The sequence below is a fragment of the Dreissena polymorpha genome, chromosome 14 (assembly GCF_020536995.1).
Source record: "Dreissena polymorpha isolate Duluth1 chromosome 14, UMN_Dpol_1.0, whole genome shotgun sequence".
Taxonomy (NCBI): domain Eukaryota; kingdom Metazoa; phylum Mollusca; class Bivalvia; order Myida; family Dreissenidae; genus Dreissena; species Dreissena polymorpha.
In genome coordinates this window covers 67,853,556-67,880,368 of record NC_068368.1, presented here as the reverse complement: position 1 = coordinate 67,880,368, position 26,813 = coordinate 67,853,556, and the positions used below count along the sequence as shown (strand labels likewise).

General features: G+C 32.7%; 1 protein-coding gene across 1 annotated transcript in view; it reads left to right on the top strand.

The window, feature by feature from the left end:
* The window catches only part of LOC127857007 (receptor-type tyrosine-protein phosphatase T-like), a 137,721-nt gene that overhangs the window by 68,804 nt on the left and 42,104 nt on the right, over positions 1–26,813 (top strand). The window lies entirely within an intron of this gene.

Here is a 26,813-nt window from a genome sequence, read left to right as displayed (position 1 = left end):
TGTGTTTTAGATCTACAGACAACACAGCCGCTTTGTGTGATATAGAAGGCGATTGTATCGAAGGATGTGCGAAAGGATTCTCAGGAAACAAATGTGGTAATTAAACGCATTCTTGGTAGTATTCATATAATTGTATGGGTACGTTGTTAATACGTTCCATATTGCCGAACGAACTTTAGCAGATACAAATATTGTATTGTGTACTAAGAGAAATACTCTTTTATGGAAAAACTAAATCCAGAATTATTATATATAACTTGCATGTTTTTCGAAGTCAGTGCATGATTCATTAATGAATATAATAAAAATACAAATATAGAATTCGTCTATACCATGTGTAATTTGCGTGTGTTTTTGTTATGCAAATAAAACACCTACAACAGTAAGTTTAAAACAGATGTGAACGTAGCCGTCCCTGATGGAGATGACAACAAGAAGAATCCACCTGCTGCTATTGAAGGTGACAATACGAGTAATCCAACTGTAGCTATCATTGCCGGGGCTGCTGGAGGGAGCGTGGCACTGATCATATTCATAGTGGTTATTGTGGTCGTTCTAAAACGGAGGTATTTTTATTCGTCTTTAAGCTTTATACCTTTGATCTTTCTTGTGAAGAATAAGTATTATTCCATGCATTAGGACGTGTTTTTTATTCTTAGTTCAAACTGTTAGATCGAAATTTTGTTTCCTTCGTTAAACATAATATATATAAAAAACATCAACTACTGAGCGGTGTTACTGACATTATTATGCTCGTTCTCAAAACGAGGCTTTGCTAAAATTGTGTAAGACTAAACAGGAAAAAAAAATCCATGAAATATCAATACGTTTGCTGAAATGGTGCCAATATACAGCATCACACCCTTACCCTTATTGATTTGACTTGTCATCGTTTTATCTTATATTATACTATTTCAAATATAAATAATTGCATCTCTCGATATTATCTCAATATGCATTAAACAGGTATCTTGGTTTTAAATCTATATAGGCTACCTCAAGATCGCGGATCTCCTCGGAATGTGTACGAAAATAGCGCATTTGATGGAATACCGTCTCTTGACACAGGTTGTTTTAAAATACTGTTATTAAGATAATAAAGAAAACAGTATTATAAAAAGGTTAACTTGTTTCAATTTAAAAACTTATGATAATAAAGTTAATCATAGAACAATAAGTTCATTACGTATCACAGCGAACATATGTTTATACCATACGTTTACCTTTCAGAAATATCATAATGATTGTTCAAATGACTGTATATAAGTTTACGCGTCACTTTCATTACCACCATTCTATATTATAGTTATTCATTCTTATAATAAATTCTAAAAGCCACCGTAACACTAATATGACACAACAAAAAACACACGCTTTTTTATTTTCAAGACATAAATTTAACTTCATTATTTTGTATTGATTGATTATTTTTAAATCGTTATTTTGCATCATAATGCGGATTTCGCAGCTCGAACAGGCGGACTTGAAGCGTCAACGTCTAACTACAGTAACCTGGATGATAATATGAGGTCACAAACATATTCATCCTTGGCAACTAACGCTGCTGGAACACTACCGGACACGTCACCTACATATACATACCTTGATGCTAATGCTATGGGCGTAAAATCAGATGAGTCGAGTGTATATACATCACTAGCTACAAATGCTAATTGATTACGGAGAATACATTCATTAAAAAGGTGACATGATAAGAAGATATTCAGTCTTTATTGTATATATTATTCTTCATTAATAGTTATAAAAACTAGTGCAACAAGCGACACAAGCTAGGTGTGTTGGATCAATGTTGTAGTGCATTTTGAAGCCTAGACGTAGTTGCCAAATTATATAGGTTTTTGTTTTTGTTTTAACATACGATGTATACAATGGCGAGAATTTCTAAATTGAACAAATAAATAATTGATACACAGGTCTCGTATTATGCTGTTGTTTATTCTATTCGTATAGACTTCTGATCACATGGTGCTATTTGCCTTATCACGAAATACTATGGTTGAGGTAATGTGAGCGATATTTTTGCGACGTTTTCAACTCTCGTCCGTCGAGCATATAATTTCTTTTCAACCACAAAGCGCAATTTGATTAAAATAAGAAGATATAAACCTTAAGTAGTATTGTTTGTAAGTTAGATTTGCATAATGTTTTCATATGTGCTTAACATTTATTTTGGATGTGGTAACTTTCATCGATATCTTCTTCCCCTAATAATGTAGTGTTTGGATTAAGCCAACATAAAATGATTAGACGGTCTTCGGCTTATTATATGGGAACTGCATTTGACCTGATCTGATCATTTTACAAATATAACTGATATGTCAGTTGTTTCCTTATATTTCATATTCATTGGAAACAGAAGATGACTCTCGTCCAAAGATGACAAATTTATAGCATTTTATGAGTAGAAATAGTCTTCGTGGAGCATGTCTTATAGTTGCCTATACTTTCAGGGGTTAAAAAAAACATTGCAATTAAGCTTCAAAAGATTATATTTTATTTGCAAAACTGCTTTGTTTTTAAAATCCCTGAAAGTATAGGAAACTATAAGAAATAGGATGTTGTTTGAGTTATCGTGTTAATTATTTTTAATAGCTAAAGAATAAATCAAATCAATCAGCATATTTCTTCATGAAACTGTATGAACGGTACATGCTGGGTTAAAGGGCTGTAAGTAAATCCCTTCCTCTGTTTATCCATCGTTCTGTGTGTTCTTCTGCTAAAACTGAAAAAGTCCGAACATAATTTTATCAGATGGTCAGTGGTCCCCATAACACTAGCTTTAAGAGTCATTTGATTCAAATACGATTTATACAATTGAACGATTGTACTATTAATGGTCAGTTCAATTATAAAAAAGGAGAAAATTGCTTCAGAACAGGAGACAATCAACCCAACTACAAAATTTCCCGCCTAGCCTGTTTGTCAAACCTTTCTTATATGATTTCTACCTGTGCCACCGAAGGCGTTCAATCTCTGAAGGCCAATACAAATGACAATGATTGGAAATCAACAATATTCTCGCGCACATGGAACCCAAGTACCAGATGAAGTACGTGATATAGTTTGACAACTGGAATGTTTATTAGTGTTATTATTGTTAATAGATTGCGATACACATATACATTCAGGTTTTATTTGGTGTTGACATGAGTGGTATTTGTGTACTTAAACACGTACCATAAAATATAACTAGATATGAAGTGTAAGAATTTGTTATTCGTGTGCATTTTATTAAAATATGAGGAATTTCGATGTGTCGCAAATACCATGTAATCATAACATAAACATAGGTCGGGTTAAGAGTAAATCAGAATCAAATCGCGTGGTAAAGTTTAAACTATCCGACATTCTTTTTTAAATATCCGTTTTTTACATAGATATGTATGCACTATTGGAAGCTATTCACACATGAAAGTGGTGCGTTTAAATCGAGTTCGCGTTTAACTGGTAAATGTGTATATAACATTTTCGTATCCAATATTAACGTTTCGATGATTTGATTAAACATGTGTTAAAATGCTTTTATTTGTCGGAAATATAAACTCCATTTAAAACATTATTGCTTGATGTGATTGTATGCAAATCTTCGACAACGTACACGACGTGGATTTCTTGAGTTCTTCCCCTAATTTCTCCAGATGTTACATGTCAGTTATCAAAGTCATGTTAATCTTACGAGACCATACACTTTTTGAATAGAATTACACAAAGGTGAATACACTTGAAGATTTTTCTAACGCAACAATTTCAAACTTGAATATCTCAAGTATGAGTTAAGATTATGATTTACAATTTCACAAGTGACCATTTCACTATATTCTTAGCAAGTTGGCGATAAGATCATCCATATCTGACGATCGGACGCTTAAGCACCTGGTGTTTGTATGGTTTCATCTTTCTGCACGAGACACGTGTGAAACGGATACTAATCTTTAAATTTCATTTCTTAGGTCGGTTCATACACCAGGACAACATTAAAATAATTCCACAAAATGTATGGCTCTATGAATATTTAGGAGCGCCATCGCGTATTTTGACATTTTGCAGGCTACCGTTAAGTGTATTGGAGGCTTTTCTAACGTAATACTGTTGAAACTTGAATATCCCACTTATGAGTAAATACGGAATATAACGCTTGTCAATTCCGTGTGTTTGTATCAGTCGCATAGCTTGTGTGATGACGTATCTCGCGAGAGGCGGAGCCTCGAGTGTTATACGAAATAGCGCAAGCCACCTGACTGATACAAACACGTGTAACAATTGACTTGCGTAATATTCCTTTTATTATATACAACTTTGAATCATTTAAGTTTTAAAAAAGAGTTTAAGCGTTCATAGTTATCCAAGAATGCTCTTATAATTTTCTGCATTCAAAGTGACGTCATTAAAAGTAGTCCGGCTAGTATGGTAATACGGTATTGGAAAACTAGCGAGTGGCATAATACGGGAATTATTTTTGTGCAGATGTATTTTACCGATTGATACGAATTCTATTTGTTGGGAACAAAAAGCAGGTATATAATAAAGATTTTTATTTTAAGTTGTACATGTAATCATTTGACTACATTTGGTGCAAGCGAACGCTAAAATCATTCATCCGTTATGATCGGACGCTTAAGCATGTGGGGTAGGTAGCCGGCGATTGCCAAAATGCGCTCTCGCGCTTCTGGATATTCATATGAACCATACATTTCTAACAATTATTTATAGGTGTTAGAACCCATCTAAAATGATAGATTTTAAATGAATTTAGAATCATAACGGGTTTCATGATTTCCACGTGCAAAAAGATATACCCCAAATGCGAAATTGTTAGATCGTCATGGATGAAGGATTTTGTAGTAAGCTTGCAAAAATGTAGTCACATTACCACATGTAAAATTATTATTCAAAATCTTAAAGTGGGTATGCACGATTTTGTCAAATATTTATGATTTTTTATAAAATGTGTAAATACATTTATTATACATATATTTCAATATAAAGTAAAATAAAAGTTAAGAAGAACATGTGTCAAAAATGCGAAATAAGCCAGGTATTTAATCATGAAATCGAAAACGTATGTACAGTCGAATTTGCCAGCATGTAGATCATGCATGTACGATGTGAATCTTAATCAAGTTTTACGGATCATTTTAATTTCCTGCAACGATATATATTCATACGACACACGAACACTAACTCCGATCCTAATTAAATGACGAATGCTTCGGTTATTGTAGGAAAAAATGTACAAAATATTTTCCTCACAATCTGCTCCGGGCGCTAATTTGTCTTTGCTGCATTATATGAAATTCGTCTTCAATGTATGATTTTTCTTGCCTATTTTGTATTATTGTGACATATCTTAATCAATGTATTACAATATAACACATATAAAAATCGTGCATACCAACTTTAACTCAAAATTGAGGTATTGAAGTTTGAAAAGTGTTGCGTTAGAACAGTTTCCAAGTGTGAAATGTAAGTAGACTAATTAATATAGTGACACTGATGTAAAATGTACGTATTAAGACATTTATATCTCGAGTTTATAAATGCCATAGATAAAAAATGATTGATTTACATCTTCAAAATATGGGAATAATTCAACGAGGTAAAACAAATATTAAAAATTAGCTGTCCTAACTGCGACCAATGTACTGGCCACTGATATATATCTGCTTAATTGTGCTCCGATGTATAAACTTGAAATGTAAAATCAGTATTACAGATGCGCTTTCATTCATGCCATACTACATGTGTACACGGATGTAATATAATCAATGGACGACTCTATCATAATTATATAACGTGCCCAGTGTACAGCGAATCTTGCAATCATAGCATGTAAAGCACTCGAATATGAAGTTTGCTGCAAACTATGTCATCAATTGTGCAAAACCAAATGATGAGTTGCAAAATGGAGATTGTATAAATTATCTCTCTTGGAACGTAACATGCAGCTTTGACCCAAAAATGTTTATACATCTACAAACAATGGCAACAAAACTACATGGGTATCAATTGAGTACGCAACTTTGAATACTCTGGAAATCTTTGCTTTTAAAAATGCAGGAAAAACTGTCCTGATTGTACACTCGAGAATGTACCCATGGGTGTTCATATAAGAATAATGAACAAATGGAATTTTAAGTGTATTTCATTAAGTGCGAAACATATCAACAGCTGGATGTTCACTTGTTCGGAGGGGAAGATGAAGGGATACATTAGCTGAACATGTATTATAAAGTACTTGTGTTGTTGTTTCTTGTTCGCCTTTAGATACTTTTAATTTAAATTGTTAATTTTGCATATTTAACATGATTAATGTCGAGAAACATATGCTTATGTTCTTTACATTATTGATAACATAAGGAAGAAATTTGGCATGATAAATATATATTACAAGTAATTAGTGCTCTAAAATGTGTGATTTTCAACATTTATTAATCCGGGAAAGATTTTGCTTCTGTCACTAATACTATTGATAACATAATGTAGATATTGACATTAAAAAATAAATATTACATGTACTGGATACTCGTAAAACATAATTATTTTTTTTTAATATTGTTTGACTGATACTTGTGCTGTTTAGTATTGCAACATGAAGCAACTAGAGTGTAAGTTATTAATGCCTTCTTAAAACATGTTCAAATTTCATGTGAATTCGATATATATTATCGCAAAATAGCTTAAATTCTGACCACAAAACAGTTAAGAGCAAAAATATATTGTACAAAGCTAGAAAAGTAACAATGTCATATATTATTGTAACAGCTGGTAATATTGTTTCACTCTCAGTTTTTTTTCTTTTCTCTTAGCTTCAGTTATTATCGGTTGGTTCGTCGTGTGTTGTCGATGTTTTATGCGATATATGCCATCTTAAGTGAAACTGAACACGAACGCACATCAATAAGAAAATGTTCTCTAGATTTCTCATGTGACATCAAATACTGTTTGTGTCACGGAAATTGATCAATTCTAACTTAACGATACGAATGAGTAAATGAATTTTATTGTTTCCTGATATAATTATTCACGTGTTTTGAACACATACTTGTATCTTTCTTATCTTCTTATTTTCGATGGAATAACCGCTCTTCTGTAATGCAAAAGCACCAGAATGATTCGATGTTAATATGATTTTGTTAATGATAATATAGACGTAAGTATACATGATAGAGATCTGGCCATAACACTCATAGGTTTTTGTTTGTAAATGCAATACCTTGCCAAACAACTTTTTACAGAGCCCTACCTTCAAACGGAGAAGCACATGATTCGACTCTACAGTTTAGCGAGTAGTTTCCCCTGACATACATATTAACATGTTATTTTAATCATGTCGAACTTAAACAGTGAACGATTGTACTATTTATAATCAGCGGATACATTTTTACTTGTAAAGTCGATGCTTATTTTCTGTTCAGCTAGAAATGAATGACGTTAGTAGTCGGAGTCCAGTTAATAGACTATTATACTTTAAAAAGTAACATGTATGTATCTACAGCACGAACTTTATGAAACATCGTTCGTCAAAGTTTTTTGTCAAACTTTTCTTGCTTCTTGACGTTCGAACTCTGAATGCCAACGACGCTAAAATTCAACAATATTCTCAAACACATGGGACCCATTGAGCAGCTAAACATCGTTATACTTTTTAAACACATGTTTACTTATCAGCGATTTGCTATGCAACTTATTGTTCTACTTGTTAAATAAACCCGTGCAATAAAACATAAGTTGCTGTTTTAATGTTTTATTGGTGTGAGATATTTGTTGAAATATCACACATGGGTAATGTCTCTCAAATTCGTGTTAACACCTAAGTATGTAGCATGCACATAGGTCGGGTCAAAATAATATCAGTATCGAAATTACCGCTTTATCCATCAGCATGTTTTCATCAATAGAAAGTCATTCAAACGTGTAGCTGTTTTTCACTCATTTTTTCATTTCACTCTACATTTGAACTCCTACAAGTAGAAAATGTCAGAAAATAACATTTGTCATCATGTTGAGTTCGACGATCACAACATATCAATACAGAGCCATCGCGTCCTTACTGTTTTTAAATGTCAGCAACGCGACCGTAAGTGAGCAGTCAAGCTGTGTCCTACGTGTCGTATTATTTACACTTTCGTTCAGTGAAGCAATTAAGTAATAGTGGCATGTTTTCCAATAAGTATATATTTGGGCACATCTTTGTTAAAGCATGCAGATAACATATTATCAAAACTGTAAAACTCTGATAGACGTATCTTTTTGAAAAAAGGGGTATAATTGGATTACAACTAAAATCTTTTAAATATAAGTTGATTTGTTTAAATAAATTTAATTTTGTTTTGGATTTGAAACTGTTCTTTCCATTTTTCGCAACATAATATCTATAATTATTAATTTTTATTTTAGCAATCACAGTGCAATTAATGAAAACAGGCATTATACCATTATCATTTTGATGAAAATTCTTGCTACACATAATTATGCCTGTCAGCGTTAACAGTGGAATTGTAACGCTCATTTTAAATGGCAACTGTTCCTATAACACTTTATGAATAGCCTCCAGGACATTAGTTCTTTTCACAAATATTTCGCACTTCGAAATCGTATCTAAACATAGCAAACATACAGAAATCGGATGTTATATGAGTAATCGTGTAAATGTTTATTGATATGTTTTGTTATAAAGATAATAACATGCTCGATTGAGTTTCAATGAAGTTATATAAATAATCGAGTGTGTACATTATTGCAATCGACTCAATATTTTAATGGCAGAAGATGTGTTACATTTATTTTAGAACATCATACTTTGAACGTTGCTACACTATACTAGCATTCAAATCAGCAAAAACGTGAAGATGAATAATGATTATATTTACGTTTCAATTTCAAATAGAACGTTTTTCAGAATTTGTTTAAATTAATTTAAATGCTCTCGTCCGCTTCTGGTATCACCGGAACCTACGGCTCGTCATAGCTTTTTGTCCGTCCGTCTGAAGAAAATCCTTCACTTGTTGGAAATTTTCTGAAGATATAAAGATGAAATTGGTATCATATCTGAGAATGCAAATACTAAAAAAGTCCGCAAATATATCAGATTAATCGGGATCATACTAATTCTCATACAGATAGTTGTTAATTAAGGGCGATGTGTTGATTATACAAAGGATTTAATTTTTCAACAGTGGTCAAAACAAGGTCACTGTAAATGAAAGCGTATTGTAATTAATCCACACATGCATACGCTTTGATAATAACAGTTGATAAACACACTGAACTGAATGTTTGCCTTTCATCGGTGCCTATCCCTTCCTCTAGAAATAAGATTGTCCGTCAATATGTCCATCAACAAAAACTAATTAAAAATATATAGTACATAATATATAATCATTAAAGTTGGTATAAAAGTGATGACAAGAGTAAGCATGACACTTAACTTCTAAGGACGTTGCATGTCAAATGTAAAAGCCATGTTAGACCTGTGTGAACATACACTTGTCGAAAGAAGTTACACATAGTTAAATGTAATTTAAGTATTATGAATTGTTTTATTGAAGCTGCATCAAACCTAGCATCGCATTGGACTTACGTATAACGTGTTAAGTACTGGAGTTTGTATATGCCATAGTGGAAACAATATTTTCTGTGTCGTCCTCAAAATATGTGGCTGATACTCAGAGGTCGTGTACTACAAATAAGTAACGCACATTTGCTGTCATATGTGATCCACATGCTGCGATTAATTCACTGGCCACAGGAATATATTTGCTTATTGTAGTAAAAGATTCTTAATCAATCTTCGGGATGGATGCCAGCTTCGAGTAGAAACTTGAAGTACAAGAAAGGCAATAAAGAGGCGCTTGAAATAAGTCATGTCCTAATACACATGAAAAACGCATTCCGTGTAAAACACATGCTTTTAACGTACACAATGTAAAGCCTTTAAAAATAGAGACTGTTTTAAATGAACTATCAACACGGCGTTTAGTCCCTCTTGCAACTCACTATGTAGCTTTGACTGTAAAATGTTTGTGCATCTACACAAATGCAACCACAATAAATGCGCATAAATTGAGTACGCATCCGCCAATGGCATGTAAGAAAGAGCAAGAGCTATACACGTTGAACATAATGAGAAAAATACCAAATACTTTGCAAGTTTTGAAAAAAAGACATTACAAAAGTAAAGCCATTCACAAGTTAACAATGAACAACATAGAAGTCAGTTTTATAAATGCTTTATTGAACGAACAAAAAACTTTTACGCAAACCTTTACATAAAGACTCACAGAAATCGAGACACAATCATAAGAAGGCTTGCGCGCATAATATGAATGTTTAAACACATTAAAATAGATGGATATTAATAAAAGTCCTGGTTCAGACGGTTTGTCAGCATAGTTGTACAAAGTATTTTGGGAGGTTATCAAAACACTTAATATTAATTCAATAAATTATTCCTTTGTTAATGGACAAATAACTCAACTTCAAAAACAAAAAATTCTTACACTGAATCCCAAACCAGGAAAGAATCTTGATTCACTTGATAATTGGAGACCTTTAGGTTTATTAAATGTTGATTATAAAAATGTAACGACATCGATTGAAAAAAGAATAAAAACAGATATTCATCTGTTGTTGAATGAAAACAAACTAGATTCATAACAGGCAAATTTATCGGCGAAAAAATCAGAACATTATCTTAATAACAATAAAAAGCCAGGCCTACTTTTCTTTGCAGATTCTGAAAAGGCATTTGACAGTTTAGATCCTGATTTCATGTGAAAAAGCCTAAAATATTTTAAATTTTGAAATGAACTCATACAATGGTTTAAAAGCAATTACACGGACCACAGTACCATAATTATAAATAACGGGCATTTTTCTGAACCAATCTCTATTCAAAGAGGAGTAAAACAAGGCTGCCCTTTGTCAAAAACCAATTTTTTTATTAATAATAGAAATACTGTCCGACTGTATTGAAAAAAATGTAGATATAAATCAAATAAAAATAAAAGAATTAGAAAGCAAGCAAACACTTTTCGTAGAAGATGCAACTTATCTGACAAATGGAACAATCAATTCCCACTTAGCACCGATAAATTATATTCCAAATTTCAGTGAAATATCTGGACTCAAACTAAATACCCAAAAATATAGTAATGCGCGTTAACTAAAACATACACACACTAAATTTAATAAACACAACACATTTTCTTGGACCTCTGAAGAAGCCGAAACACGTGGCTTTTTCTTTACAAATGATGAAATTCTCGATATAGACAAAAACCATTTATAGATCTATATTCAAAGTCGTATGGAATTGTAAACCTGAAAAAATAAAAAAAACAACTCTTGTTAAAGTAATAGAACATGGAGGGCTCAAACTGACTTATAATATTGCTCTTATACATGCAAATAAGGTCGGTTGGGTTAAAAGATTTGAAATGCAGTGGAAAATTTTCTATCAAAAATAAAACTACATCGAACTCAATAAATATGGTGGAAATTTTGTATTTGAATTTTCACGTAATTAAAACCATAGCGTTTCAAAGTATTCCTCAGAGATGTCATTTCTTCTTTGAACACGATAACATTAAATGCAATGGCTTAAATTCTGACCACGAGATTACAGATTAATGTAAAAAGCTCGAATATTAACAATGTCTTCTATTATTTAACAGCTGGTAATGTTTTTTTCACGCTCGTGGTTTTTCTTTTGTCTTAGCTGTAGTTGTTATCATTGGGCTCGTCGTACAGTATAGTGTTGATGTGTTATGTGAACAATGACATTTTTAGTAATACTGTATACGAATTCGCATCAATAAGAGAATGGTCTCTAGATTTCTCATAAGACATCAACTATTGTTGTGCCACGGAAATTAATAAATTCTAACTAAATTATACGAATTAGTAAATGCATTTTAGATTAAATGTATGTCTCCTAAAATAATTGTTCACTTTTCAATGCATAATTGTATCTCTCTTATTGTCTTATTTTTGATGGAATTACCGCTCTGTTGTAATGCAAAAGCACCGGAACGATTCGATGTTGATAAAATATTGATAATGATAATATAGACGTAATTATACAGAATGGAGATCTGGCCATAAACACTCATAGGTTTTTGTTTGTAAATGCAAACCTTGCCAAACAACTTGTTACAGAGCCATACTTTCAAGCGGAGAAGCACATGATTAGACCCTACAGTAAATCGAGTAGTCTCCCCTGACATACAAATTAACACGTCATTTTTATCATTCAGAACTTAAACATTGAACGATTTTACTATTTATAGTCAGTGGATACATTTTCACTTGTAAAGTCGATGCCTATTTTTTGTTCAGGTAGAAGAAATAGCGTTAGTAGTCGGAGTCAAATTAATGAACTATGAACTATAAAATATAATGAAAGTCAAATTTATGTAACTACAGCACGAACTAAATCTGACTGAAGCATCGTTCTTCTCAGTTGTTCGTACATCTTTCTTATCTGATTACGTCTTGGCGTTTGAACTCTGAGTGCCAACGATGATGGAATTCAACAATATTTTCTCAAACACATGGGACCAATTAAGCATATAAACATCGATATACTTTTTTACGAACTTTTTACTTATCAGAGGTACAAAAAAATAACGCGTTGTTATTTGCTGTGTAACTTATTGTTGTGATTGTTGTATAAAATATAAGTTGCTGTTTTAATGTTTATTGGTGTGACATTTGTTGACATGGAAATGTATCTCAAAATCGTGCTAACACCTAAGTTTTAAACATACACACAGTTTGGGTCAAAAGTAAATCAGTATTTAAATGCGTGGATAAATTTAAACTTCCGTTCAGTAAACGACCCTCTATTCAAATTATCCGCATTGTGCATAACCATTTGCATCAAACGAAAGCTATTCAAACTTCGTGTAGTTTGTGCGTTAACATATAGTTTTCAATTAACTGACAAAATCGTTTATGACATGTTCGTATCCGCTATTAACATTTTGATAACAAATAAATGTTGATTTTGGCAGGACTATAAATATATTTATATAAATAAAGAATGAAGTGGTTTTACATACGTTAGAAAAGTTTTAGGTGTATGCGTTTTATCTAACTTAAGATTATTAAAGTGATTTATATAATGATATTTAAGATGATAGTGTTGAGCTGTTTTCTAAATCCGAGACACGAACAATGGTGCAGTATATATATTGTGTTAGTGTTAATCTCCATGTGCCGTATTTTCTCTCAAGGTTCTGGTATTCTATGCGCTGTGTATATTTGAAAAAAATCGTTTATTGAGCATCATTCACACAACTGATACAATCGCTAGATTATATGTAAGTTTATAAAAAAGTATGTTTGTAACAATTATGTCATCATTTTCTGTATAGCTTGTAGTACGACTGACAGTAGTTAGTACCAATCGAATTAAGATATTGTTTGTTTTACATCAGTTTGCTTTAACACGGTGATGTTTAATATTGTTGTTTTTTATTTTATATTTTGATAAAACAACAATGTTCCGAATCATGTCTTACTTGTGGTCAAGGCAACAATTGCGCTAGCTGTGCTGATGGATACTTTCTGATTGACAACCACTCCGCGTGTTATCCTTGCACACATCCGAATTGTGCGAGGTGTACCGATGCAGTTGTATGTACTTTGTGTAAAACAGGTTACTACTCAATTACATGTGCAAATCCATGTAATATTGGATGTAAAAACAAAACGTGCGATTTCGAAGATGGTAGTTGCTCTTGCATTGATGGATATTTTGGCCCGTATTGTTCGGAGAAATGTTCGGATAATTGCACTGCTACATGTGATAAAGGCAATGGGTCTTGTCAATGTAATCTAGGATACCATGGTGATACATGTGAACTGAAGTGTCTAAGTAGATGCTTAAACTGTGATAATGGATATAGTTGCTCAGCATGCCCACCTGGCAAATATGGCCGATTGTGTGATTTGTCATGTGAATATAACTGTAGTGGCACATGTGATATCATAACCGGTAATTGCAAAGCATGTCCTGCCACGTGTGTAGCATGTGGCAGTTCGCGTGAGAAATGCTACGGCTGCATGACAGGATATTATGGAGATTCGTGCGAAAATACATGCCCTTTGCAATGTTCAACAAAATGCGATCATTACAAAGGCCAATGTCAAGATACGTGTCCTTATCAGTGTGACATGTGTATGAACCGCACGTCTTGATCACGATGTATGAGAGGTTACTTTGGTCAAATATGCGAACATAAATGTCCTAATACGTGCGACACCTTTACATGCGACATACATTCAGGAGCATGCCATAAGTGTATAAACAATACATTATACGGTAATTCATGCAATTTGTCATGCAGCTCCACATGTAAGAACAACGAATGTTTGCAAGACAGTGGAGCGTGTACCGGTGGTTGCATTCCCGGTTATTACGGTCTTCTCTGCGATCTAAGATGTCCTGAAATGTGTTTAAGATCTACAAACAACACAGCTGCTTTGTGCGATATAGATGGCGATTGTATCGAAGGATGTGCGAAAGGATTCTCAGGAGACAAATGTGGTAATTAAACGCATTCTTGGTAGTATTCATATAATCATATTGGTATGTTGTTAATAAGTTCGACATTGCCGAACGAACTTTAGCATATACAAATATTGTATTGTGTACTAAGATAAATATTTTTTATGGTATACCTAAATCTAGATTCATTATATAAACTTGCATTTTTTCAAAGTCGTTTCATGATTCATTAATGAATATAATACAAATACAAATATATAATTCGTCTCTACCATGTGTATTTGACGTGTGTTTTTGTGCTGCAAATAAAACACCTACAACATTAAGTTATACGCAGATGTGAACGTACCCGTCCCTGATGGAAATGACAACAAGACTCATCAACCTGCAGCTATTGAAGGTGATCTTACGAGAAATCCACCTGTAGCTATCATTGCCGGGGCAGCTGCAGGGGGCGTGGCACTGATCATATTCATAGTGGTTATTGTGGTCGTTCTAAAACGGAGGTATTTTTATTCGTCTTTAAGCTTTATACCTTTGATATTTCTTGTGAAGAATAAGTATTATTCCATGCATTAGGACGTTTTTTTATTCTTAGTTCAAACTGTGAGATCGAAGTTTTGTTTCCTTTGTTAAACATAATATATATATAAAAAACATCAACTACTGAGTGGTGTAACTTTGACCTGATGTGATCATTTTACAAATATAACTGATATCTCAGTTGTTTCTTATATTTCATATTCATCGGAAACAGAAGATGACTCTCGTCCAAAGATGACAAATGTATAGCATTTAATGAATAGAAATGGTCTTCTGGGCGCATGCCTTATTGTTGACTATACTTTCAGTGATGGTTAAAACAAAGTAAATAAGCTTCATATGATTATATTTGATTTGTGACAAAAATCCAACTTTTTGCTTTACATTTGAATATGACCTGCTAACAAGCTTTATTAAGAGTAGCATGTAAAGTGTTGTTGACGTTTAACTGAAACGGACTGATTTCTGCCAAATTTCATTGACGTTTGTCAACAAACAAAGTGTTGATATATATATATATATAGGATCTGACACGAGTTGTCAAATCATACCATATTTTATTAAACGAGTTCAGTAATTGTGGTAGTAAGCGAGCCTTTGGCGAGTTTACTAACGAATTTCCTGGACGATTTTAAACAAATATGGTATGAAATGACAACGAGTAATATCTCGTAATATCCTAATACGGCTCGTAATATCTCTTTGTCCGTCCGTATGAAGAAAATCCTGATCATTTTCGAAAATTTATGTTGATATTAAGATTATATTTGTAAGAATTATATGAGATATATTTCCATTGTGTTGTCAAAATATAACAAAATGTGTAATCATAATAACTAAAAACATCAATCAACTCAATCAACATATTTCTTTATGAAACTATGTGTATGGTACATGCTGGGCTATATGTCTGTAAGTAAATCCCTTCCCCTGTTGATCCATCCGTCTGTGTGTTCCTCTGCTAAAACTGAAAAAGTCCGAACATATATCAGATAAATCGTTATCCTGCTAATTCTTATAGAGATACTTGTTATTTAGGGCGATGTGTTGGTTATATGAGGCATTTAGTTATCTATCACCAGATGTCAAAGAAAGGTCATGATTGTACCTATTGCACCAGCTTACAGGCAATTTGTTTTATGTAACAGCAAAAAAGGTCGGCTATGAACCGACAAAACATACTATAAAATACATGTTAACTATTCACGTAAACGATATATAATCTCGTAATATGTTTTACATGCCGACCAACAGAAAACTGTACAAATTAACAAATATAGTGAAAAGGCACGAAGAATATGATCATAGTCTCATATATTCGTGGTAAAGCTATCTATATAGTTTCTATCTCTGGTGTTGGGATCTGTTATAGCTTTAGTTGTCGTCGCTGGGTTACTCGTGTACTGTGGACGTTGAATGTTAGAAAGGACAACTTTAAAGAAAACTGTACAAGAACGCACATCACAAAGATATGTTTTTTCTATATTTCTCATGAGATATGAAAATACTAGTTATGCAACGGAAACAAGCGCGTCTACAGTCTTAACGTGGCATTGATTAACAGTGTATTCAAACTAAAATCGTCAGAACACAAACGTTTATTTAAAATTTATAACATTGTTTTATGTATTCCATTTTAAACTAGAAACGATCAATAGGATTGTATATGCCGGTAGCCTGATATTATTATTAAAGTATGCTTTCGATGAATAATGGCATGTTTGTTATCATCAGCTTGCGATCAAAATCCGAGATTATTTAATGCAAAAGAAACTTAATGATAAGATGCTGAAATACTGATGCTATTAAAAAGTATAAACATTTTTTTCTTGTCAACGATCTGGCCATGTAATCTTATAGATTTGTGTTTGTAAACTTATAGATTCATGTTTGTAAATGTCAACGCTTTCCTAGCATTTAGTAACAAAGGACTATCTCGAAACTGAGTAGGCATATGACACATTGTTGATGGTACTTTCTTGTTCAGTCAGTGTTCCCCCTCACACACAGCTTTACGAGTCATTTGATTCAAATTCGAAGATTAGACTATAAATAGTCAGTTCAACCAATACAACTGACAATCATTGAATATCAACAATATGCTCAAGCACATGGAAGACATTCACCAGATGAAGTTCGTGATATTTTTGACAACTGTATTGAATACGTATTATTATTGTTAATATATTGCGATACCCATATACATCCAGGTGTTATTTGTTGTGGACATAAGTGGTATTAATGTACTTAAAATAACACGTAGCCTTAAATATAACGAGCTATGAAGTGTAAGAATGTGTTATTCGTGTACATTTTATCAAAATATGATGAATTTCGATGTGTCGCAAATACCGTGTACATCTTAATTTGTAACATACACATAGGTCGGGTCAAAGGTAAATTAGTATTTATTCGCGTGGTAAAATTTAAACTTCCGTGTAGTATCCGACCCTCTATTTTAAATATCCGTTTTGTACATAGACATGTATGCACTTTTGGAAGCTAGCTATTCACGCATGAAATTGGTGCGTTTTAATAGAGTTCGCGTTTAACTGACACACGTGTATACATGTATAACATTTTTGTATCCGATATGAACGTTTCGACAATTTGATTAACCATGTATTCAAACGCTTTTCTTTGTCGGAGATATAAACTCCATTTATATAATTATTGTTTGGTGTGATTGTATCCAAATGTTCAACAACGTGCTCGACGTTGATTTCTTAAGTTCTTCCCTTTATGTCTCCAAAGGTTACATGGCAGTTATCAAAGTCATGTAAATCGTATAAGACGAGACCCTTTTTTAATATAATAAAGGTGAATACACTTGAAGAATTTTCTAACGCAACACTTTCAAACGTGAATACCTCAATTATGAGTCAATGTTATGATTTAAAATTGTATAAGACTTAGTGATCATTTCACTTTATTTTGATCATGTTCTCGATAAAATCATCCATCCGTGACAATCGGACGCTTTTGCACCTGGGGTATTATGGTTTCATCTTTCTGCCCGTGAAAATTGTGAAACTCGATAATATTCTTTAAAAATTTAATTTGATCATGTTAGGTGGTTTCTGACACCAGGAAAACAAAAATAATTCTACAGAAGGTATGACTCATATGAATATTGATGTCCTACTACATGTGTGCAATGGACGGCATAGCTTGCAGTATTATAACGAAACTATTAAAAATATAAAACGTGACCTGTGTAATACGAATCATGCACATACAGGACCCAATATAAGGCCCTCGAATGTGAAGTATCTCCGCAAAGTATGTCAACATTTATGCTAAACCAAATGATGATTTACAAAATGGAGATTGTATATTGTCCCTCTTGGAACGTAACATGTAGCTTTGACCGAAAAATGCTTATTAACCTACACCAAATGGCAACAAAACTACCTGGGTATCTATTGAGTACGCAACTATTAATACTGAGGAAATCTTTGCTGTAAAAAACAGCGAAAACTGTCATGATTGTACATGATGTTACAGAGACACTCGAGACTGTACCCATTGATGTTCATTTGAGAGCAATGACCAAAGGGAATATTAAGTGTATTTCATAAAGTGCGAAACAAATTACCAGCAGGATGATCATTTGTTCCGAGGTGTTAATGAAGGGATACATTGCCTAAACTATTGTAATTACTTGTTGTGTTGTTCCTTGTTCTCATTTAGTTCTTTTATTTATTTTTTAAACATGTGTCATATTTAACATGTTTCATTTAAGGAAACATATACTTATGTTGTTTACGTTATTGATAACATAAGGAAGATAATTGGAATAATAAATATAGATAACAGGTAGTTGATGCTTTAAAATGCGTTTTATTTTCAACACGTTTTAATTCGGGAAAGATTTCCATCTGTCATTAAATTATTGTCAATATAATGTAGATATTGAACACTAAATATAACATGAACTGGATACTCGTAAAGTAGAAGTTATTTATTTTATTTTGTTTTCAGCTGAAACTTGTTTAGTATTGCAACATGAAGCAACAAGATTGTAGGTTATTAAAGTCTTCTTAAAACATTTAAAAATTGCATATATATTCGATATATATTCTCGCAAAATTCTTACGACAAAAACTGTTACAAGCACAAATATATTGTAAGTATATTGTAAAAAGCTAAAATAGTAACAATGCCATACATTAATGTAACAGCTGGTAATGTTGTTTTGCTCTCAGGGTTTTTCTTTTGTCTTTGCTCTAGATGTTATTGGTGGGCTCGTCGTGTATTGTCGATGGTTTATGTGAGAAATGACATCTTAAGTGAAACTGTATATGAATGTTCATCAATAAAAGAATGTTCTCTAGATTTCTCATGAGACATCAACTTACGTTGTGTCACGGAAATTTTCAATTCTGACTTAAACGGACCGTCAACCAGATTAACAAAAAAAGAAAAGTTCTAAAATACCGTATTTTTTACAATTATTAGTTTATATTTTATTGAAATATCACGACTGGTATATTTCATTACTTGAAAAAGTTGTTAAGTTTTAATATTTTCAGTGTATTCGGTAATAAAATTTTACTGTGTATCAGGTAACTACCAGTTAACTATAAATAACGCGAGTAGATTGATCATCATCGTCACGAGGTAAACCCAGGAATGCAAAGTGTGCATGTGTAGTGTATCGTATATATTTTCTATCTAAAATTATCAATCCACTTGCGTTATTTATAGGGTGTATATCGTTATGTCACCTATTTTCGCGATGTACTTTCGATTTCACATCGCGAAATTTTATTACCGAACAAACTGAAAATATGCACTTTTTTCAAGTAATGTAATATACCAGTCATTATATTTTAATCCATATATTATACTAATATTCTTTTTTTCGTCAATCTGGTTGATGGTCCCTTTAACAATACGAATGAGTAAATGCAATGTACTGTATATGCATGTTTCCTGATATAATTGTTCACTTTGTTTTCAATGCATAATTGTATCTTTCTTAATAATTTAATTTCGATGGAATAACCGCATGCAAAAGCATCGGAATGATTCGATGCTGATGTTATTTTGTTAATGATAATATAGACGTTATTATACATGAAAGAGATCAGGCCAGATAAACTCTTATTTTTTGTTTTTAAATACAAACCATGCAAAACAACTTAGTACAGAGCTTTTACCTTCATACGGAGAAGCACATGATTCGACTCTACAGTTTAGCGAGAAGTCTACCCTGGCAAACAAATAGACACGTTATTTAAATCATTTAGAACTTCAGCAGTGAACGATTTTACAATTTATAGTCAGCTAATACATTTTGACATGTAAAGTCGATGCATATTTTCTGTTCAGCTAGAAAGAGATCGCGTTAGTAGTCGGAGTCCAATAAATCGACTATTATATTAAAAAAAAAAAAATTTATGTAACTACAGCACGAACTAAATCTTACAGAAACATAGTTAATCAAAGGTGTTTGTAAACCTTTCTTGCTTCTTGGCTTCCAACTCTTACGACGCTGGAATTTAACAATATTCGAAAACCCATATAGCAGATGAACATCGTTATACTTTTAATTAAAGTTATACTTATCATCGATATGCTTTGGAACGTATTCGATATGCTGTGGAACGTATTGTTCTAATTGTTGTTTAATTAACCCGTGCAATTAACTACAAGTTGATGTTTTAATATTTTAATGTTTTATTTGTGTGGGATTTGGTAAAATATCATACATAGTAATGTCTCTAAAATTCCTGCTTACACCACATTGATCGGGTCCTAATAAAATCAGTATTTTAATGCGTGGTTAAATTTAAACTTCCGTGTAGTTAACGACCCTCTATTAAACTTCCGTGTAGTTAACGACCCTCTATTCAAGATATTCCGCCATCTGCGTTTACATGTTTGCATCTATAAAAAGCCATTCAAACGTGTAGTTGGTGCGTGAAAATATGTTCGCAATTAACTGACAAAATAGTTTATGACATTTTCGTATCCGATATTAACATTTCTATCACAAATGTTGCCATTGGCAGAACTATAAATATATTTATATAAATAAAGAAGAAAGTGGTTATTTACATGTGTAAGAAACGTATAAGTTGCATGCGCTTTATCTTACTTCAGATCAATAAAGTGATTTATATAATAATGCTTCAAATGAGAGTGCTGTGTTGTTATCTAAATCCGAGACACGAACAATGGTGCAGGATAGATAATGTGCTTGTGTCAATCTTCATGAGCCGTTTTTACTCTCAAGGCACTGGCATTCTATTTGCCGTGTTTATTTAAAATGTAATCATGTATTGAGCATCATATACACAAATTATTAAAGCTCAAGATTATATATAAGTTAAAAAAAAATGTTAATACCAATTATGTAATCATTTTCATTATAACTTTTAGTACGACTGACAGTAGTTAGTACCAATAAAACAAACATATTATTTGTTTTACATCATATTGCTTTAAGACGGTGATTTTTTTTTTACATTGTTATAGCACAACAATGTTCCGACTTATGTCTAACTTGTGGTCCAGGAAACAAATGCGCTAGCTGTGCTGATTGATACTATCTGTTTAACAACAACTTCACGTGTGTTCCTTGCACACACTCGAACTGTGCGAAGTGTACCTTTGCAGTTTTATGTACTTTGTGTAAACCAGGTAACTACTCAACTACATGCGCAAACCAATGTATTATTGGATGTTAAAACAACACGTGTGATTTCGCAGATGGTAAGTGCTCTTGCATAGACGGATAGTATGGCCCGTATTGTACGGAGATATGTTCGGTTGATTGCACTGATACATGTGATAAAGGGAATGGGTCATGCCTATGTAAACCGGGATACTATTGCAATACATGTAAACGTAAGTGTCTCAGTGAATGCTTAGACTGTGATAGTCCATACAATTTCTCAGAATGCCCAACTGGCAAATATGGCCTATTATGTGATTTGTCATGTGAATCTGACTGTCGTTGCACGTGTGATACCATAACCGGTAATTGCATAGCATGTCCTGCCATGAGTGTAGCATGTGACAGTTTGCGTGAGAAATGCTACGGCTGCATATCGGGACAGTATGGACATAAATGCGAATATACATGCCCTTTGCAATGTTCAACAAAATGCGATCAAGACATCGGTCAATGTCAAGATACATGTCCTTATCAGTGTTACACGTGTATGAACTGCACGTCTTGCACACGATGCATGAGAGGTTACTATGGTAAAATGTGTGAACAGAAATGTCCCAATACGTGCGGCAACTGTACATGCGACATACATTCAGGAGCATGCCATAAATGTATAAAGAAAACATTATACGGTAAGTCATTCAATGTGTCATGCAGTTCAAACTGTAAGGACAGCGAGTGTTTGCAAGACAGTGGTGCGTGTACCAGTGGATGCATTCCCGGCTATTATGGTCTTCTCTGCGATCGGCAACACAACCGGTTTGTGCGATATAGATGGCGATTGTATCGATGGCTGTGTGAAAGGGTTCTCAGGGGAAAAATGTTGTAATTAAACGCATTCTTGGTAGTATTCGTATAATCGTATTGGTATGTTGTTAATAAGTTCCACATTGCCGAACGCACTAAAGAATACACAAATATTGAATTGCGTACTTAGATAAATACTATTTTATGGTATAACTTAATCCAGATGTATTACATACACTTGCATATTGTTCAAAGTCGGTTCATGATTCATTAATGAATATAATAAAATTACAAATATATAATTCGTCTCTACCATGTGTAATTTGCATGTGTTTTTGGGCGGCAAATAAAACACATACAACATTAAGTTAAACGCAGATGTTCATGTAACCGTCCCTGATGGAGATGACAACGAGAAGAATCCACCTGCTGCTATTGAAGGTGACAATACGAGTAATCCCCATGTAGCTATCATTGCCGGGGCAGCTGGAGGGAGCGTGACACTGATCATTTTCATAGTGGTTATTGTGGTCGTTCTACAACGGAGGTATTTTAATTCGTCTTTAAGCTCTATACCTTTGATCTTTCTTGTGAAGAATAAGTATTATACCATGCATTAGGACGTTTTTCATTCTTAGTTCAAACTGTGAGATGTTAATTGGTACGGTTTCGAACACATCTATATTGTAGAAGTGTTGTTTCCTTCGTAAAACATAGTATTATATTAAAAACATCAACTACTGAGCGGTGTACCTGACATTATTATGCTCGATCTCATAACGAGGATTTGCTAAAATTGTGTAAGACTGAACAGAAAAATATTACTTAAGATATCAATACGTTTGCTGAAATGGTGCCAATATACAGCATCACACCCTTACCCTTATTGATTTGTCATCGTTTTATCTTATATTATACTATTTAAAATATAAACAAGTGCAACTTTTTATCTCAATTTGCATTAAACAGGCATCTTGGTTTTAAAATCTATATAGGCTACCACAAGACCGCGGATCTCCTCGGAATGTGTACGAAAATAGCGCATTTGATGGAATACCGTCTCTTGACATGGGTTGTTTAATCATGTTGTTATTGAGAAAATATAGAAAACATTGTTATAAAAAGGTTAACTTGGTTCAATTAGAAAACTTATGATACTGAGTTTAATCATAGGACAATTAATTAAGTACAAGCAACAGCAACCATATATTTATACCATACGTTTACCTTTCAGACATGTCATAATAATTGTTAAAATGACTGTATATAAGTTTACGCGTCACTGTCATTACCACCATTATATATCATATTAATTCATTCTTGTAAAAAAAACATAAGCAACCGTAACACTGATAAGACACATCAAAAACACATGTTCTTTTTATTTTCAAGACACAATTTTGTAACTTTATTATTTTGTATTGATATATTATTTTTAAAATCGTTATTTTTCATCATAACGCATATTTCGCAGCTCGAATAGGCGGACTTGAAACGTCAACGTCCGACTACAGTGACCTGGATGATAATCTGATGTCACAACCATATTCATCATTGGCAATTAAAGCTGCTGGGATACTTTTGGACGCAAGTCTTATTGTTGCCTATACTTTAAGGGATGGTAAAAACAAAGCAATTTAGCTTCAACTGATTTTATTTTAGTTGTCTTTATCAAGACAAAAATCATAAAATTCACTCTACATTTGAACTCATACAAGTATAAAATGTCAGAAAATAACATTTGCAATCATGTTGAGTTCGACGATCACAACAGATAACTCTAGACTGAATTTTTGAAAAATTGGCATTAGATAAGCGATATAGGGCCATCGCGTCCTTCCTGTTTTTAAATGTCAGTAACTACAACAACGCGATTGTTATTGAGCAGTCCAGTTGTGCCCTACGTTTCTAATTTACACTATTGTTCAGTGCAGCATTCAAGTGATAGCGACATTTGTTTCCAATAAGTATATATTTGGGCACATCTTTGTTAAAGCATGCAGAGAACTTATTATCAAAACTGTAAAACCTGAGAGACGTATATTATTGAAAAAAGGTTATAATCGGTTTACAAGTCAAATCGATTTAATGATAACGTTGATTTGTTTTAAATTGAATTTGGTGTTAGATTTGCAACTGTTCTATCCATTCTTCGCTATATAATTTCTACAAATATTAATTTTTAATTTTAATATTCACACTGCAATAAGTTTAAACAGGCATTACATCATTATCATTTTTATGAAAGTACTATCTAAACATAAATATGCCTGTCAGCGTTAATAGTGGAATTGTAACGTTCATTTGAAATGACAATAACGCTTCATGAATAGCCTCCAGGACATAAGTTATTTTAACAAATATTTCGCACTTCGAAATGGTATCGAAACATAGAAAACATACATTAATCGGATGCTATATGAGTTATTTTGTAATTTTGTATTTATATGTTTTTTGTTATGAAGAAAATAACATGCTCAATTGAATGAGTTTCAAGGAAATTATAAACATAATCAAGTGTGTACATTGTTGCAATCGACTCAATATTGTTAGACGATATGTTACATTGATTTTAAGAAATTATACTGTGTTCATTGCTTTCATATACTGGTATTCAAATCAGCAAAAACATGAAGGTGAATAATGATTCTGTTTAAGTTTGAATTTCAAATAGAAAGCTTTAAGAATTTGCTAAGATGAATTTAAATGCTTTAGTCAGTTTCTGGTTTCATCGTAACCTACTGCTCATCATATCTCTTTGTCCGTACGTCTGAAGACAATTTTGCACATTTTTGAACATTTCTGAAGATTTTAAGATAAACTTGATATCACACCTGAGAATAATATGAGATTCTTTTCACTTTGTTCTCAAAATTTAACAAAATGTGTCTTTGTAATAACTAAAACAAATGAATCAACTCACTCAACCGTTCTTATTTATAAAACAGTGTGTACGGTACATGCTGGGCTAAAGATCTGTAAGTAAATCATATCTTCTGTTTATCCATCCGTCTGTGTGATGCTATGCAAAAACTGAATCGTCTGAAAATATATCAGATTAATCGGGATCATACTAATTATCATATAAAATTGCAAATTAAGGGCGATGTGTTGATTATACGAGGCATTTAATGTATCACCAATAGTCAAAATAAGGTCGCTGTAAATGACAACGTTTTGTAATTAATGCACACATACATACGTTATGATAAACAAAGGTGATGAACACACTGTACTCTACATTTGCCTTGTAATGTAACAGTTTATAACATATCGTTTATCGTTTATTCTTATAAGTTTATTCTTATGATGGAAATTAATAAGGAGATATCTCAATAATATGTATCATATTACATATCGTTTATTCTTATGAGTTTATTCTTATGATGTACATTAATAAGGAGATATTTCAATAATATGTATATTTCAATAATATGTATATGCAATGTTAAGATGAAGTTTGAGAATTTAATAATACATTTTGGGAGATATTTGCATAAATTAAGACCTGATTTAAGATTTATTTCAAATACGTTTACACCCAGGATGGGGTTCAATAAAATGAAAAGTCAATTAGATAAAAGAATCAAAGGTCATATACTTTACAATGAGTTCAGGGTCAGCATATAGATACGAGATTAAAAGTACCCACACATGGTCATCAAACAGCACAGATGAAAGGGTCACCTATTTGCCTGGGATACACAAGTTATGGTACTGACAAATATAACGGGATTACTCTATGCCAATATAAATTGATTAGATTTTAGTATATTCGCCAAGCAAGTAAATACATGAAAAATTGTTCCTTCTAGAACATTCTGACGAATCAACCAATGAATAATAACCACACTAGCTGAGGACCAATCAAAATCTTAAAAGAAAATATATGGAAATAAATTAGAGACAAAATGGGGATGTTTAGAGGGAAAGCGCTACGCCGCGGTTAGGTTAGAAAGATACTACAGCTAGACTTAGAAAATAATTTTAAGACTATAAATACAATTTTGATGTCAAGAAATAGTAAGAAAAATAAAAGAAATAATTTTGAGGAGTCAGAGACTTGTTTTACTTTCACTAAATACATTGACATTCGATTGCGTGACAGCCTTTCATCTGTCTGCCTATCCCTTCCTTTAGTAATAAGTTAGTCCGTCAATATGTCCGTCAACAAAAACTGATTAAACATAACAAGTACATAATATATAATCATTTAAGTTGGTATAAAAGTGATGACAAGATTAAGCATGATCTTTATTATGTGCTACTACTACTACTACTACAACTACTACTACTACTACT